The sequence below is a fragment of the Nyctibius grandis genome, chromosome 6, assembly GCF_013368605.1.
Source record: "Nyctibius grandis isolate bNycGra1 chromosome 6, bNycGra1.pri, whole genome shotgun sequence".
NCBI classification, from domain to species: Eukaryota; Metazoa; Chordata; class Aves; order Nyctibiiformes; family Nyctibiidae; genus Nyctibius; species Nyctibius grandis.
In genome coordinates, this window is record NC_090663.1 from 62308081 (window position 1) to 62323951 (window position 15871).

Genomic DNA, 15871 nt, shown 5'->3' on the forward strand with positions numbered 1-15871 from the left:
TTTTAATTATGTTAAACAAGACTCAACTAACTCTGCCAGTGCATCAAATTTGAGTTTAATAGCCCTCAATCAGGTATACAAAGTGCCAAGCATGGCAAAAGCAGCTGTATTGTATACACTTACACTTACATTGCTCAATTGAATGAAACCTTTTCCCGAGGAAGGAAGACAAGACAGGCCTGAAGTCCTCTCCAATTTATTTATAAATCCATATAATAAAACCAAAACTATTTACCAAACAGTTCTGTCAAAAGCATGGTTTACATTTCAGAAAATGAGGTCTAAATCAACATTTAATTTGAGCAGATGGAACCAATTTTCCCTTTTGTAGGGCAAGCACACACCATTCTTTAACCCTGAGTTGTTTCAACACTTTATTTGCCTGATTGTATCAGGTTCCAGTATATCCAGTTCTAACAAGGTATCATCATGATCTGCAAAACAGTAAAGTCCAGCAAGCTACACAGAATGAAATAATGGTACCTTCAAGGTAAAATTACACACCTACAATTCCGTTCCTTGTGGACTGAGCTTCCCCAGCTAATACAGCACGTTGCTACACATTTCCAAACAATTATTTTCAGCTGTAGGTCAGCTGAAATTCCAAACTGTTTATGCAGTTCATTACTGCTAGACAAGATGTGCGTGTACCCATCAATTCACAATGTTAGTACACTCTCTCATTCAGGTGCCCTAGCACACTTGCGCTAAATTAAGTGATCTGTTCCTAAGTCCAGGCACCATTCTAAAGACAAAAAACCTAAATTTTAAATTCACCATAACAGCCTACTTAAGGGCAGACCTGTGCTTCAGAGAATTGCACATAGGTGAGTTGTAATAGGAGATCTGACTATCAATTAAAATGTGGCAGAGAAGTAGAGGTATGTCATATAGGTATGTCATATAGCTGTCCTTCAATAGTCATTTAGTTTACCCTAGGCTGTTATGAAAAGGATCACCAGTACAAGTTCAAATCATACATAACTCTGCAGAGGTAGTGTTGAGACTGAAGCAGGTTCCCAGAACTCCCCTATGCCTAACAGCACCTGTTCACCTATGCAAGTAAATAAACTCTATTTTCAAGATCTCCCCCATTTACCTTCTGAACACTAGAAGCCCTAGTTTGTTATCAAACCAAAGCTGAACACTTCTGAAAATATGACCCAAAAATTTACTGAAAAAAATATTCAAGAGATACAGATCCTTTCAAGAGTTCCATTAGTTGGAATTACTTCTCCTTTCAATTAAAAAAAAAAAAAGTTTACAGCTATTAGAAGAGCAAATAGCAATGAATGGCAGACTGGGATTAATAATTCCATTGATTCCTTTGTGCACAGTTAACTGAAATTAATTCTTTTACTTCACACTCATATTTATGTGAATGGCACTCATCCTTTGACCTCCTGCCTAACCTCACAGTAGAAATGCATTTATGCAGCACAATTCACACTTTGTTAGGTCTTATTCCAGAAAGCAAATCCTTATTCAGGCTGTAATCGGGGCATCAGTGGGAGTTCTGTCCCAGGACTACGTTTCTATGGCTGTTATGATGGCTTATTGTCTATTCTGTGAACTTTTTCAAGAAATCCGACTGAACTGGCTGACAAGCAACCCAGTAATTTCAATAAATGCAGATACTGAAACCTGGAAGAAAGCGTTATGGTTATCCATCTCATTGGACCTCTTGAATATCACCAACTGATGCTTTCAACAGCCCCATAATTTCTACTGGAGACAGAGATATCTTTTAGAAAGTAATTTGATCTTGATTGAAGTGCTTCAAGTGCTGGAAAATCCACTGAATCAAAAGATACGTCCCAGTGTTTAATCACTATTGTTTTCTTTTAAGTCTTTCATTCAGCAGGAGAAAAACCATGATTTAGAAACATTTAGAAATGAAGACGAGCAAAACTTCTCAACATAGTGTTATTTATAAGGAAGAAAAGAATCAAAGTGATAGAACAGCTCAAACCAGATTTTCCTTCTTAAAGCAAAAACACCTAACCAAGATTTTAAAATCCATTAAGCTTTAGAAGAGTATAGGAAGAAAGCGAAATAATTTTGCTCAATGACATTCTGATGGTAGCAACCAGCAGAAACATTTATGCACCATGTAGTTTTCAAATTTAACACCTAACAGATATCTAAATTAAAAATCAGTAACTTGAGAGTCATACAACTCCTCAACAGTACATGTTGCCATACAGGAATAAGAGAAACATCTGTTGATTTACTACTTTCTGGTTTTTGATGATTGATAATCCTTATTTCATTTTAAAAAATCCTATCTCACTTTCCATTGTGTTTTAAGACCTCAAAGATCAAGATTTTTCAAAAGATTTTCGGGATACCTAAGGACAGACTTGCCTTTGGTTTATGAAAAAATACTACTGATGTTTGTTCAAATTAACTGGGGAGTAACTAGCTAGTAGTGTCCTTTTGCAAAAGACTAGAAGTACGGGGGGGAGGGGTAGGTTTTCCCCCCTGCCCAATACAGAAAAAAGAAATACTACTGCAATGTAAGAGCAGTACCCCTGAAGAAAAATATTAGATAAAATCATTCTTTGCCTGTTAGGGCATATAATAGATACTTCCATAAAAGATCACCTAATTTTTGTTCTCTAGTTCTGTGGCTCTGTACATTGCAAACGGCACTATTTTAAAAAAAAAAAAATAAAAAAAATCCTTCTTTTTGTACAGTCCTGTAAGACATTGCTTCTGAAAGCAGAATTTGAGTATTTACTCACAGAGAGAGAACAAACTGAATTTTATAGTATGTGCTCTAAGCCTGCAGTCTAGAGAGATAACCCAGCACCTTGTATTGGTTAAAGCGGAATTGCCTAGTACTGAAGTTTTAATCTTGTAATTGTTGCAGCTCACTAAGTACCAAAAACTTTTATATGCAGAAAATAGAAATCCCCTACATTGAATTTAGTTTACGGAGATCAATTCATACGCTCAGAGTTGGAACTGTTATAAGCGTCCAGACAAACTTTCTCCTTAACACAGATTCACACAATTTCCAAGATTAAGTCCAAATGTGAAGCTTGCAAATCCAACACTTCTCTAATTCACCACAGATTCATGGGCGTGACTCCTGCCAAGACACTTATCTCCAGATATATAAAATTATTCAGATACACAACCCTTATGCAGATGATTGAGAAACTCTAAAACAGGTACCTAGATAGTTTCTCTTCATTGGAGAGAAATAGGACTCCTGTCCTATTCTTCAGTGACAACCACTTTAATAAATAAAAAATTAGAGGCATAAATAGGAATTATGTACTTTTTTTCCTTCAACACCTCATATCACTAATGCATTGTTTCTGACCAAACCAGCACCTAGCAGAGAAAGACACCTACACAGATAAAACTAGGGCATCATTTTTAACCTCTATATTTATAGTTTAAGTCTTATGTGATTTGTGTCAATACATGGGAAGGCAGAAACTGAAAGTTTGATCTCTTGCTCTTTAGCAACTCCATCTGCAACCTGTGTTAACATTTCTTACCCATTTCTGTAATGTTCTTTCAACACTTGGTAAAAAAGCACCACACAAAGTGTAATTAATCAACTTATTTGTAGACTGCAGCTTTTCAAATTTGACTGTGAAGATTTTTCAGTGGTATAGATGCCTTTTCTAAAATTTTGAAGCAAATTGAAATGTGCCATCCAATTCTGAAGTTATTTAACTAGTTTCAAGCAATTACAAGAATTTGTTTATCAGATAAAAGGTGGATGTTTGGGGATAGTCATTACAGGGCAGTAGCACATAATAATATTTTCTCAGAAAACAGCAACAGTGCAGCTCAGGTATTTTTGTGAAGCAAGGGTTTATGCCTAACAGACATAAACATTTCTTTCATAAATTCCTAAAGATCCTTTCTGAAGCCGTTTACACCATCAGCACCCATCTTCTGTGGTAAGGACTTCCACAGACTAACCCTACATTGCACAAAAGTCATTTAACTCCGCTTACTGTGAGCAAGCCAGTTTTGTGTGATGATCACTTCACCTTGCATTAAAAAGACAAGTGAATCATCATTATCTACTCGCCTTCTCTGGATCAACTAAGATTTCACACACAGCTATATATGCACCTCTTTCAATACAGAGTCTTAGTCATTCCTTACACAGAACAGGCTCCATAGCTTCAGGCAGCCTTTCACCCCTTTCTATGACTTTTCTAGTTCTACCACAACCTTTTTGAGACAGGGGACCAGCACTACATATGCACCAAGGAATTATGCCATGATAGTTTGAGGTTCTTTTCTCTGTTCTTTTCCACGCAATTCCTCAATGTATTAAAATTTAGTATCTTTTCTTGAGCATCCTGGAACGTGACCATACTTTTTTTTTGTGCTAAGATGCAGTATAGACATTTTCTTTTGAAAAAAGTGTTGCATGATATTGGCCAGAATTAGAAAGAGCTAGTAATAGAAGCCACTCTGTACTTCACAGAGCAAGTACAGTAGAGGGTATATTAATAAAATATTTACCTTGCCTAACAGCTACTCTTACTGAGCTTTAAAAACACCCAATAATTAGACTGATTCCTGATCAACACAGCTTTCCCCAAAGGAAAAAAAACACATTTATCCCCTTCAAACAATGTGTTTATCTTTTTTTTTTTTTTAATTATTATTACCCTTTACCCATCAGGCACTTTTCAAATGATGTAGCTGATATTTAGATCTGCCAAGAGCAATGACTTAGGGAGTAAAATGATTTAATTCCACAAAGAAGGCTGGGCCATGGGTCAGGTTTTTTTTCCTGAACTTATATCTTAACTGATGTCATCAATATTAAGCTATAAAGATCTACTATCCTGGCAGCCTGGGATCCTCTTTCTTCAATCATAAGACTAACATGCACTGCTGTAAGCACAGTAATCAGATCTCATTGATATCTAAGTCCAGTAAAATTTATAGTGGCTCCTTTTTCTACATATGAAATAGTCCAGTGTCAATCTAAGCTGTATTACTCCATAGGAATATTTCCACATAGTTAATAGGAATTGGACTGAAGGACTGCCTTTTTCTGTAACTACGGCTGTTATTTCCACAGATCAGTAGAATGATCAGTATTATGCTACGATGTCATTACACTTGACACCATGTTGCATTAACATTAGAGAGTGTTGTTTCACCACAAAAAACTTATTTTCACACCTCCCACATCAAAAGAACATTCTCACATTGTAATTCACTTTAAAAGGGTTTGTTTGAGGTAATATTACAAAAATCAGACATGGCATTCACAATTAAATCAACAAAAGATGAATGTATAATATTCAGTTATTTTTCATGTACGATAAAATTAATCAGATGTCTTTTCATGTCTTTCAGTATTATCAGCATCCAGAACAACCCACTAATGACACTGCCAGCTAGTTTTCTCATCACCACCCTCACCCTGAGCCTTTGTAATGTCTCTGCCCTGCTTCTCATGAAAAAGTAAGTTTTATATTATTTCTATATCAGCCTCATTATCTAAGTTTTGTTCCTCAAACATCAAAAGCACCTCTGCAGTACAAGTGTCCACAGTACAATTTTCAGCTCTAAAAAACTACATAATCACAGTCTTAAGCACCTCAAGTTAGAAGTCTACAGCTGATCACGTTGCCAGCATCTTCAGCTAGTTTTCCTTACATGCAAACCTGATTTTAAAATCCAAGTTGTGAAAAAAGAAATTATCTTTAATTTAAAAATTTTAAATTTTATTTAACATGTTGGAATGAAACTGGCAATTTTGACTGAGAAAAATAAACTTTTAGTAAGTCTGATGCTTGTATTAGAACATGTATAGATGACATAGTATGTATTGTGAACCAAAGTGGCAGGCATCCAATTAAAGAGACAGTCAAGCAATGCTAGGTTGACAAAGTCAAAGCTGGGGGAATCACATCCCTCATAAAAACACCATATGGGCTATCCTCTTAATTGCTCACATTTAGAATGGTTTTAGATGCAAGAGTTAATAGCGACAAAATATGAAATATTGTAACACATTATATTTGATAGGGTATTTAGTTATCCTCTTGGCTAATGACTACTGAAAGGCAAGCCTTAAAACTTTTGCCCCTTACTGAAGAGCAAAGCACTTCAATTCAGCCACTTAATTCTACTACTGGTTAGACTTAAAATAACCTTGATGTCTTGGTTTCAGCGTGCATTCATTTTTAAAAACCATCAAGAGAAAAAGTATTAACCAGACAGAGCCAAAGAAGCAGCTGGCACCACCACCATGTGAAAAGAATGTTCCCCAAAAGTTCAAGCATCTACATTACTATTCATCATGGTTCCCCCTTCTAATATTTCAAAGTCATAAAAAAGTGCTAATTGCAGTATTAAGTGAGAAAGAGGAAGTAGTAGACTGCTGGAATGAGAGAGGATATGTGGCCATCCAAATGCAGACAGGCATGCCGCCTTCTTCCCGGACACTGCCAATGTCACAGATCTGCTAACAGTCAGCAGAAGTCCAGAGAGAGAGAGAAAATGAACCTGAAGGCTCACAGCTTTTACAGGCTTTGCTAGATCCTCCAGATGCAGAGATAGGGTTCAGTCCTGTGGCCTCCTGAGACACAATTCCCTACTCTCAGCTCTCTTGGGTGTTCTCCAGAATATGTGGTTGGATTTAAAAGCTCAGTATAAAAGAGGTGAAAATAGGATACACAACAGGGAGACATTCAAATCTCTGAGTTTAGGCTTCTAGCTTCAGGTAACTAATTAAGATGATGTGCTGAAGCAGGGATCAAGTGTTGCAGTCTCTCCAAATCACAGCTTTTTTCCTCTCTCAACACACCCTTACTTCTTTTTCAGCTCTTTCCAAATCTGCAATTGCCTTTGGGAACTGGTTTCTCAGGGCTTAACATACTGCTTACCCCACAGGAGAGCAGAAAGGTATCTAACAAGCACTATGCCCAGAATTGCATCAAGTCTGAACAGAACACATGCGTGCATCAGGTATATATAGTGGACTGCTCAGCATCAGTGTAACAAGCAGGTTTTGGGGGTTTTTATGCATATTACAAATATGAAGAAGTTTATGACTTTCCATAAAACAGGAAAAGAGGAGTTACTAAAGTAAACTCTTCAGTACACCTTATCTGTCAGCTTGGGTAATAAACGCCTCTCAAGTAGAATCTTACATTCTTCACAACTCTAGACACTCATTTAACTCTGCAGTAGTTACATGACAACTAATGACTCAAGAGTATCTCCACCCTCACAATACAGCTATGGCACGTGTAGATAACGTATTTTGAAACTGGCTAGATTGATAATAAAATAAACCACAGCCATCAGTAGCAAAATCTTCCCAGGGTACACAGAAATCACCTAGCATGGTTCCCCACTTTACTATGAACTCCCAGATAGCCAGGGTATTTCACGCAACTGCAATCAGCGTATCAAAGTACATTGTAGATCCATCCTTCACTACACTAGTGTGAGAGCACGGGATTGAGCCTATGGACTATGTAAGCACAAACTAAAACATTGGGCTTGTTCAGGAGATACAGGATCTCATACACAACATATACCAGAACCTGAATTAGCCTGAACACTAGGATTTTGTAGCAGGGCCTCATAGAATCATAGAATGGTTTGTATTGGAAGGGACCTGAAAGATCATCTAGTTCCAACCCTCCTGCCATGGGCAGGGACCCCTTTTCAGTAGACCAGGTTGCTCAAAGCCACATCCAACCTGACCTTGAACACTGCCAGGGAGGGGGCAGCCACAACTTCTCTGGGCAACTGCAAAATGGTGTGTGTGTGTCTACATGGAGAAAGAGTGTACTACTTTGCACAGCTGCAGCACAGGCATTCGCATCAAGATGAATTTATAGAAGTACTCTGCACCTTTTTAAGACATGCCTCAGAGCAGTAGTGGCACCAAAGACAGGTTATGCCTCTGTGACATCATTGTGTCTCTGGAGCTTCCTTTGTGCACTGCCCTCTCAATCCAGGCACACAGCAAAAAGCACATTCTAGCCCACAGCCAGAGTTTAAAGTCTAAGTAAAAAGTCAAGGTATTCCATTTGACACAAGTTAGCATAACTACCTACCTGGTATTTTTCAGTCATCTAAAAACTATTACTCTGCTCTCCATTTAAGTTCTTGAACAGTTTATATTTCAAAAGAAAGGGTGTCAGTGTAGAATAATACATTAAAAATTGCCTGTAACTGCTTTGAATGCACACTCAAAATGGGATTAGTCTTTTCAAAGAATCCAAACTTTTGGCATGGCACCCGCTTTTCATCTTGTTGGAGTGTTACGTGATGCCTATATGTAACCAGCTACATTTTTGGTGTTGATAAAAAACGGTTTAGTGCAATGCTTGAATAAATTACGTAAGAAACATCTAAAACCAATTTTCTTTCAAAAAGAGATCTGTAGTCCCCTGACTTCCAAAAAAATGAGGCTAGCAGGGCACTTTCAACGGAGATTTAAAACTCCCAGTACAGCTGTAACTTCCCAGATGTTTTTAAAAGCCTCTGCCAACAGTCATCTCTGCCCACTGGACCTGTGCATTTGATAAATTCAGAAAGCTAGAGGATACTAACAAGTTGTACACATCCTATGAAACTCATCAGCAAATGAACCAGTTTACATCAAAACTTGAATATGGAAAGCCTCTAGAGGTTGTTAGTCCTAAGCTATCACAATTTTCTTGACAATGGAAAAATTGTTCAAAATAAGGTATTACTCATAAGAATTAGTTTATTATCAAGTAGAAATTCCCCTTGCTGATATCTGCAAATCAAAATTTATTATAAGAACTAGAAGCGATGCATTGCAGGAATCTGTGCCCTGATGCACAGTACTGAGGCTAAGGAAATATTCAGCAGGTGTAAATCAGCGCTTTGACTTCAGTGACATTACTCCAATTTGTGCTAAGTGATAATCTGACTCACGACATTTAATATCCTTCCTGTTTAATATCCTCAGCCCCAGGAAAGAATTAAAAACACTTAGTTTGTTTCTGTCATTCCAATTCAACTGTCAGACAGCAATGAAGTGAATGAACACTAAGACTGTTGCATGCCGTTATAGTTAACGCACTTTCACTAGACAGCAAAGTAACTTGATGTTGTTTCAGATCCTTGTAAATTGAGGTCCAGATAAATGAAACTGTGTAAAGAGCTACCGTATGACCTACCCTTGCCATTCTGGAAAACATTTCTGCCTTAGCAAACTTGAATCATTTTGATCCAAACCAGCCACGGGAAGAGAACAACTTACATTGTGTTCTGTTTTACTTACAGTTCTTATCACAGTCCTGGGAGTATGATAACAATACCTCTGTTTCTTGAATTGGTAACCAGATAGTTGCACACAAAAATATTTTAAATGTGATATATTTCTTAGGGAGAATAAGAACTCTGGTTTGCTGGAGGTGGCTATTCAGATGAACATCATTACAGCATAAAAACTGGAGGGACACATTGTCATAAATAATTTCTGAATTAAGGACGACCAGTAGATCAAATCACTTCTGACAGTACATTATGAAAACAAGGTGGTGAAAAATTTTTCTTGGGTGCTTTATTTCAAGGCTCAGGTAATCCCTTGATCATTATAGTCCATTATCTTAGAAAAGAAAATGCATCTTAACAGTGCAACAGGAAAAAAAAAACAAAACAAACAAACCTCTTTCCTTACTAGAAAGAGCTAGGCTGTAGACTGAGATGCTATGATTTCCTCAGACCTCACAAACAGTTCCTCTGGGTTATTACTTGTTCTGAGTATCCAGAGAGCTACAAGTGCTAACACTGATGATTCACAGCTCACACTGAAGCCATTCTGCAGCACGGGCCGCAGGCAAACCGCGCAGGTGGTAACGTTGCCATTTGTCAGGTAGGAATTTAGATGCAATTTAAACTCTGCACAGCCATAGATTTGAAAACATTTTTTTAAAGCTCCAAGGTTATTTCCTTTCATTTTTTTTTTTTTGCACAGCAAATATCAGAGGTGACTTAAGGCATGAGCACAGCAAGACGGCTGCCTGCAGGAATAGCCTGAAGAGACAGTGCTTTGCCTTCTCTGCCTATGCTTGAGGGGACAAAGGTTGGCTGTCATACCCTACCTACTGACAGACTACTAGGAAGAAGGCAATGTGCAAGGGGGTAAAAACTGCTGCAGGAGTAACTGTCATCTTTACTCTCCTCTCAGCAACCCCAGGAACAGAAAACCCCCTCTCTGGCCACGGCACTTACTGGGTCCTGGCCTCAGACCCTCCCTTTCTACCTGATGCCCTCCTGTTCCTGTGAAAGGAGAACTCAGCTGTGGCTCTAGCCCCTTCTCCTCCCATCCCTTTTCCTCCCCAGCAGCCCAAGAGGCAGGTGGTCAGGGTGGTGCTTTCTGTGAGGTGGACAGGGTGGAGGCAGGCCAGTGCCTACGGGCAAGGCGGGGAACCTGTGGTTCTGTGGCTGGAAAGGTGCAAAAGAGGTCCATATACCAGTGAATGCAAGAGGAGAGGTGGATACACTGTGCAAGGCCCCCATGCTCATACCCACAACTCCATAAAGCCTGGTCCCATATTCTTTCCCACTCAAAAATCCCTCTGCCTTTTCCAGGCCATCCCACCTGCCAGGGACTCACCCAACTCCTCCTGCCAGCCGCTGCACCTCACCCACAGCCCAATCTGCGCTACCATGAGATGATCATCACCCTTACCGCTGAGATACCTGGAATTAGTTCTGGTATATGTGAGCTTATCTATCTACTTATATATCATTAAGAGCGCAGGAAAAAGTTCGCTTATTCATTTAAGTGAAGAAATACATATATATTTTATAAAGCATTCTGGATCATATTGTGATTCAGACTTCAGATATTTACTACTGTCATTATCATCACTATTACTGCTGCCACAAAGGCTATACATGGAATAAATTCAATTTTAGTTGGAAATCAGGAAAAATACTTCCCTCCCTTCTCTGAAAGCAGACTGAAGCCAGTTGCTCCCCCTTGTCTTTCCTGACCTTTCTCCTATGCTCTGTTAACCACAATATAAGGCAAGCGCCCTTTCTACCAACCCCAGGAGGATCACCTCATTGTAACAGCCAGCCTCCATCAGGATATGACTGTTTCTGGCATAGGAAAGAGAACGCAGGAACAGCTGGAAAAGGACTTGCCAGACAACCTTCGTGCAGTGCTGTTATTTAGTTGTGCTTTTGTCCAATGCTAGCCCTTGTAAATTAGTGCAAATTAGAACAGGTCCACTAAAGTATTATAAACAATACAGAGTTTATCTGACTGGGCAGATGAGCACATGTAGCTGCATGGATTAAAAATATTTTGACACAGAGTTTCTCATTAAATGTGGTTATATCAATATCTGATATTTAGAGCTACATCTGGCTAGTGACAAGTCACCAGCAGTGCTCCTCAGGGCTCAATTCTAGGGCCAGTTCTGTTCAATATATCAATGATCTGCATGCATAGACTTCTATGCTACAATTGCACTTTTTTCTTAAGTATTTACATTTTCCATTCAATGGTAATTCAGTTTTCTGACCAGATAAGAGATATCAGATAAAAACACATTCAGTATAACAGACAAGAAAAGCTGCAGTAACATTGTACTGCTATATCGAATAGGACTGCAAAACAAAAGGACCTTTCAGCCATCATTCTCCATACGTCTCAGTTTCTGTACACCTTAGCTACAGCAGAGGAACTGATTTATTAAATTCAACTAGGCTACCTTCCGGATCATACATCATGCAAGCATTTACAGGGCTGGGTCAAATGGAATTCACCGCAACAGAATTTATTGTATGAGTGTTATACAATCAAATAAAATAAAATGAAGAGAGGGGGAAAAAAGGTCACCTTGAGTTACACCCAGCGGCATACAGAAAACAAAACATGAGAAAGATTTTTCTAAATTATTTGTGAGGAAAAAGTAGTTCCCACATCTTAATTTCTTTTTCCGCCAATCATCTCTTCTAGAGCAGTTCAGACAAACTTTATTAAACTTGTCAGCATTGCATTCCTTTAGGTATGGATAGACTGCTCCTAAGAAAGGTCAACATAAAAAGCACAAGCAGGCTTTCAACATCAAGAATGCATGCCTTCTCTTTTGAATCCCCCCTGAAAAAGAACTTTCTGAAAAACTCATGTCCCTGTAAAAGATTACACTGCTGGTAAAAGAATCTGGAGCTTAATCTTCCCACACTCAACCACTCTGACTTCTGTCTTGCATCTGTTCAGGCAGGTTATGGAAGGTAGGACCTTAATTCCTACATATGTATAAATATATATGCTGTAGATGTCAATGACAATGTAGTTCTTTGAAAGCTTTGGATGCCAAATGTTAGGCATCTAAGCATACATCAAAAGATACATTTTCCCTTTGAAACAAATAGGAACACTTTGAAATCAACTGCTTACGTAAGTGTCCAAATACAGAGTGGCGTGCCTCATGTTAGGTACTCAAGGTGAAAAGTTTATCTACATCCTTACTGTTGTAACAGAACCTGCACACACCACTACTGGCAGAAGTGCTCCGTGACAAGGTGTAAACAGTACAGAATTTTCCGCCTAGAAACACAGCCAGGCACTGCCACAAAAGCAAAGCTGTTCTGCTCCTGCTGAAAGGCAGTGGGAATTCTGCCTTCTGTCTAGTGACAGTTACTGGATTTTTCTGGTGCTCCACCTTTCTCTTCCTCTAGGATTCTCTCGAAAATTGCAACATCTGTACCTGCCCCCATTCTTAGGGGAGGTGATGGTATAGTGCAGTTCCAGAGAAAAACAGTTCATTAAGATTCATCCTCTTCTCCTAGTAGTGCCACAGACTTCTGTTGAGTTAGCTTGGATTCCCATTGATCTAGCAGAGGAAAATATGCACTAGACTACATATAAAAGGCTTTGAAAGTCCATAAATTAATTTCAGATGAAAGGAGAAGAACAGAAACATATATGATCTTCACAGTGCTAGAAGGAACAGGGCATTACATCATGAGCATGTCTGGTTACGTGATGTAATGAGGTCAGCCTCTACCTTTTTTTTTCCCCCCCCCTATCACAGACTTGTATTTTCTATATGGCTCCAGGGACACGCACATACGTGCTGTATGCATTCATAAAAACCATACATCTGCACATCAGTTCTTGTAACCTTGTACCTACCCACCAAACTGAGACAGGCAAACACCCAGGTGCACCTGCAAATTTTGTGGCAGCATTAATCAAAAGATAAGTTTAGACTACATATTAGGGGAACATGAGACAGTGATTTAAGAGGCAAAAGTTCAGCTGATTTAAGTCAGTATAGCACTATTAAAGTTGGATGCATCTCAGTTCCTCTTAGCTGAGAATTTGATTCTAGCATACAACCTGTGAAAAAGGGGAATATTCTTTAAGTCACATGTGTGCACATGCACACACAGACACAACCCTGTGGAATACAACTGCAAACTCTTAAGTTATCAGTATTTACTTTAAAAACAAAATGAATTCTCCATTACTAAACTAACATGAAACAGAGAAACACTATCATCCTTCATATCCACAGGATTTAAAATACTTCCTGTTCTACTTATCAAGGCTTAAGTTTTTGTATGAAGTTATCAGCTGTAGCAGGATAAGCAAATTACTGAACCGAAATAAAGAAAATTAGCTCTCAACAGTACGGTGCTATCAGCATTAGATACACTATGTGCTACACTAGAGAATTTGTGTGAGAAATTTAGATAAAAGCCTGTTCAATTCGGTTCCCCCTCCTAACAGGGTGGCAGTAGTGCTGGACCCGATCTTATGAAGCTGTGACTACTTCATAGAGCTATTCTCTTTTTTTTCCTCTGTTTGCAACCAAACCAAGGGCATTTGGCTCAAGCAGGCAGGGTTTTCTTCAGTAAACATGTGGTTTCAGCCAACTTGAAAGAATCCAGGTCAAACTCACTGACTAATTTCATCTGGGGAAAAACAAACTAAGAGCTAGTGTCAAAACCTCCCTCAGAGGCTGGAATCGTTCCCTCTTTAGCTCAGTCAGAGCACAGTGGATACGTGGGAAATCTGGGCTCCACCTAGCACATCCAGGGCAGCTAACACAAAGCTCAAGCTATCAGATGAAAGGAGTTGCCTCCTCAGCAGTTTAAATCTCCGTTTTTATTCACCTGGCCACAGAGCGTTCAAAACTAAGTATTCTGTCTCTAGTCAGACAAACCATTTCATGTCAAATGAAGCATCACTTTCACCTTGCCATCTTTAAACATACAAAAATTAAACACTACCTTTTGTTCAATCTGAACCAACTTCATTTTGTAATTTTATGCTTTTTGAAGTGCAGGTGCTGAAAATACCTACAGCCTCTTGCACTGTCCTGTACACTCTATTTAGTACTGCTTAGGATAAAATCTAAATTTCAGTTACTCACCATCTAAAGGGAATATGCACATGCATGCAATATTCTCTCCAAATACAATCAAGTCAAATTGCTATTAATCTTTTCTAATACTATACAACTCAAAAAAATAGTGACTGCAAAATAACATTTATTGATTTCATCCTATTCAGCATGCTGCTTTGTAGAGAAAGGTCCTTTCCTTGAAAACAAGCAGCTACAAATACGACTTGTACCTTGGTGTTTTCTGCAACCTTCAGTCCCCTTTGAGCTCCCAGATGGTGTTAATTAAAATATCATAGTTTCTAATTTACAGCACAGGAGACATTTTGAAACTGTTGTTGAAGTAGTGTTAGTGAAACTCCAATAACCCAGATCTCACCCCCAGACAGGTACATCAATATCTTTAATTTATCTACTTAAGTTCCTGTTGTTCTCATAAATCTTCTTTACTGTAACAAGTGTACCATGCTTCCATAGGTCCTTAACCTCCCAAAAATAAATAAGAATTTTCACATAAAATATGCATCATCACATAAAGAAATATTTATTCCTTTCCATTCTTGCATCCCCCTCCTTTGAGCTCTCTGAGCTCTGCAAATACAGACTAATTTTTTTAGTTTAACCAGTGGTGCACATCCTCATTTGAGCATCTCAATAAGGTGCCCGATTTGGCATACAGATGACAAACTTTGTCTGGAGTATCACTAGCAGTCTTGCTTTTTCTCTCAAGCACATCACATTTTGTAAAAGTGATGTCACTGCTCCAAAGGACTTAAGTGGGATACCATACATCTTGGCAACACACCTCTCATGCATCCCTTCAGTCTGTTTTTCTTCTAAACAAACAGCCAAAGAAGAGTGCCATGTGTACAGATCAGTAACTCAAAGCATAATCAACCAATAACCCCTCTAGGACTGAACGTAGATTGTCAGTCTCATTTCTAGCTAGGTTTTCACAACAGGTAGTGCTTTACTTTTGTCAGTCTCCAACCTTCTTCTTCCCATATTTCTACTTCTAGACATTTTCCCATTCCCAAGTGTCCATCAGCATCTCTTACTGCATTTGCTCAGTCTTCAGCAACTTTCCCTTCACACCTTTTTATTTGAGGTATTTTTATATGAGAACACAGCAACATGATGCCCCCCTTCTTTTAACTCTTGTAACTCTTCTTTTCCATCTTTCAGTGGTCCAGTTTCCTACTCCATTTTCTGTCTACACCCTTTACTTGGAACATAGTTCTTTATGTTCCAGTGTCTTCTTTTGGGTTTACATAACATCTAATACAATATGATCCAGGCCCTGACTGATGTTTTTGAGTGATTTGCAGTGCATTATCACAACTCCTGAAGCTAACAATGGAGGTTTCCCCAATGCCTGTATGCACAGATTGCTCCAATTAACATTAAGGTCACATACACTAACATGAAGTGCAGCTTTGCATACATCCCCAGGGAAATCCTCACGCACTTGCCAAAGATGGCCACAGGTTTGCTCATCATTGCCAGGAAGA

General features: G+C 38.7%; 1 protein-coding gene across 1 annotated transcript in view; it reads right to left on the reverse strand.

Annotated features, from left to right (window-relative positions):
• The window catches only part of COL25A1 (collagen type XXV alpha 1 chain), a 341058-nt gene that overhangs the window by 288967 nt on the left and 36220 nt on the right, over positions 1 to 15871 (reverse strand). The window lies entirely within an intron of this gene.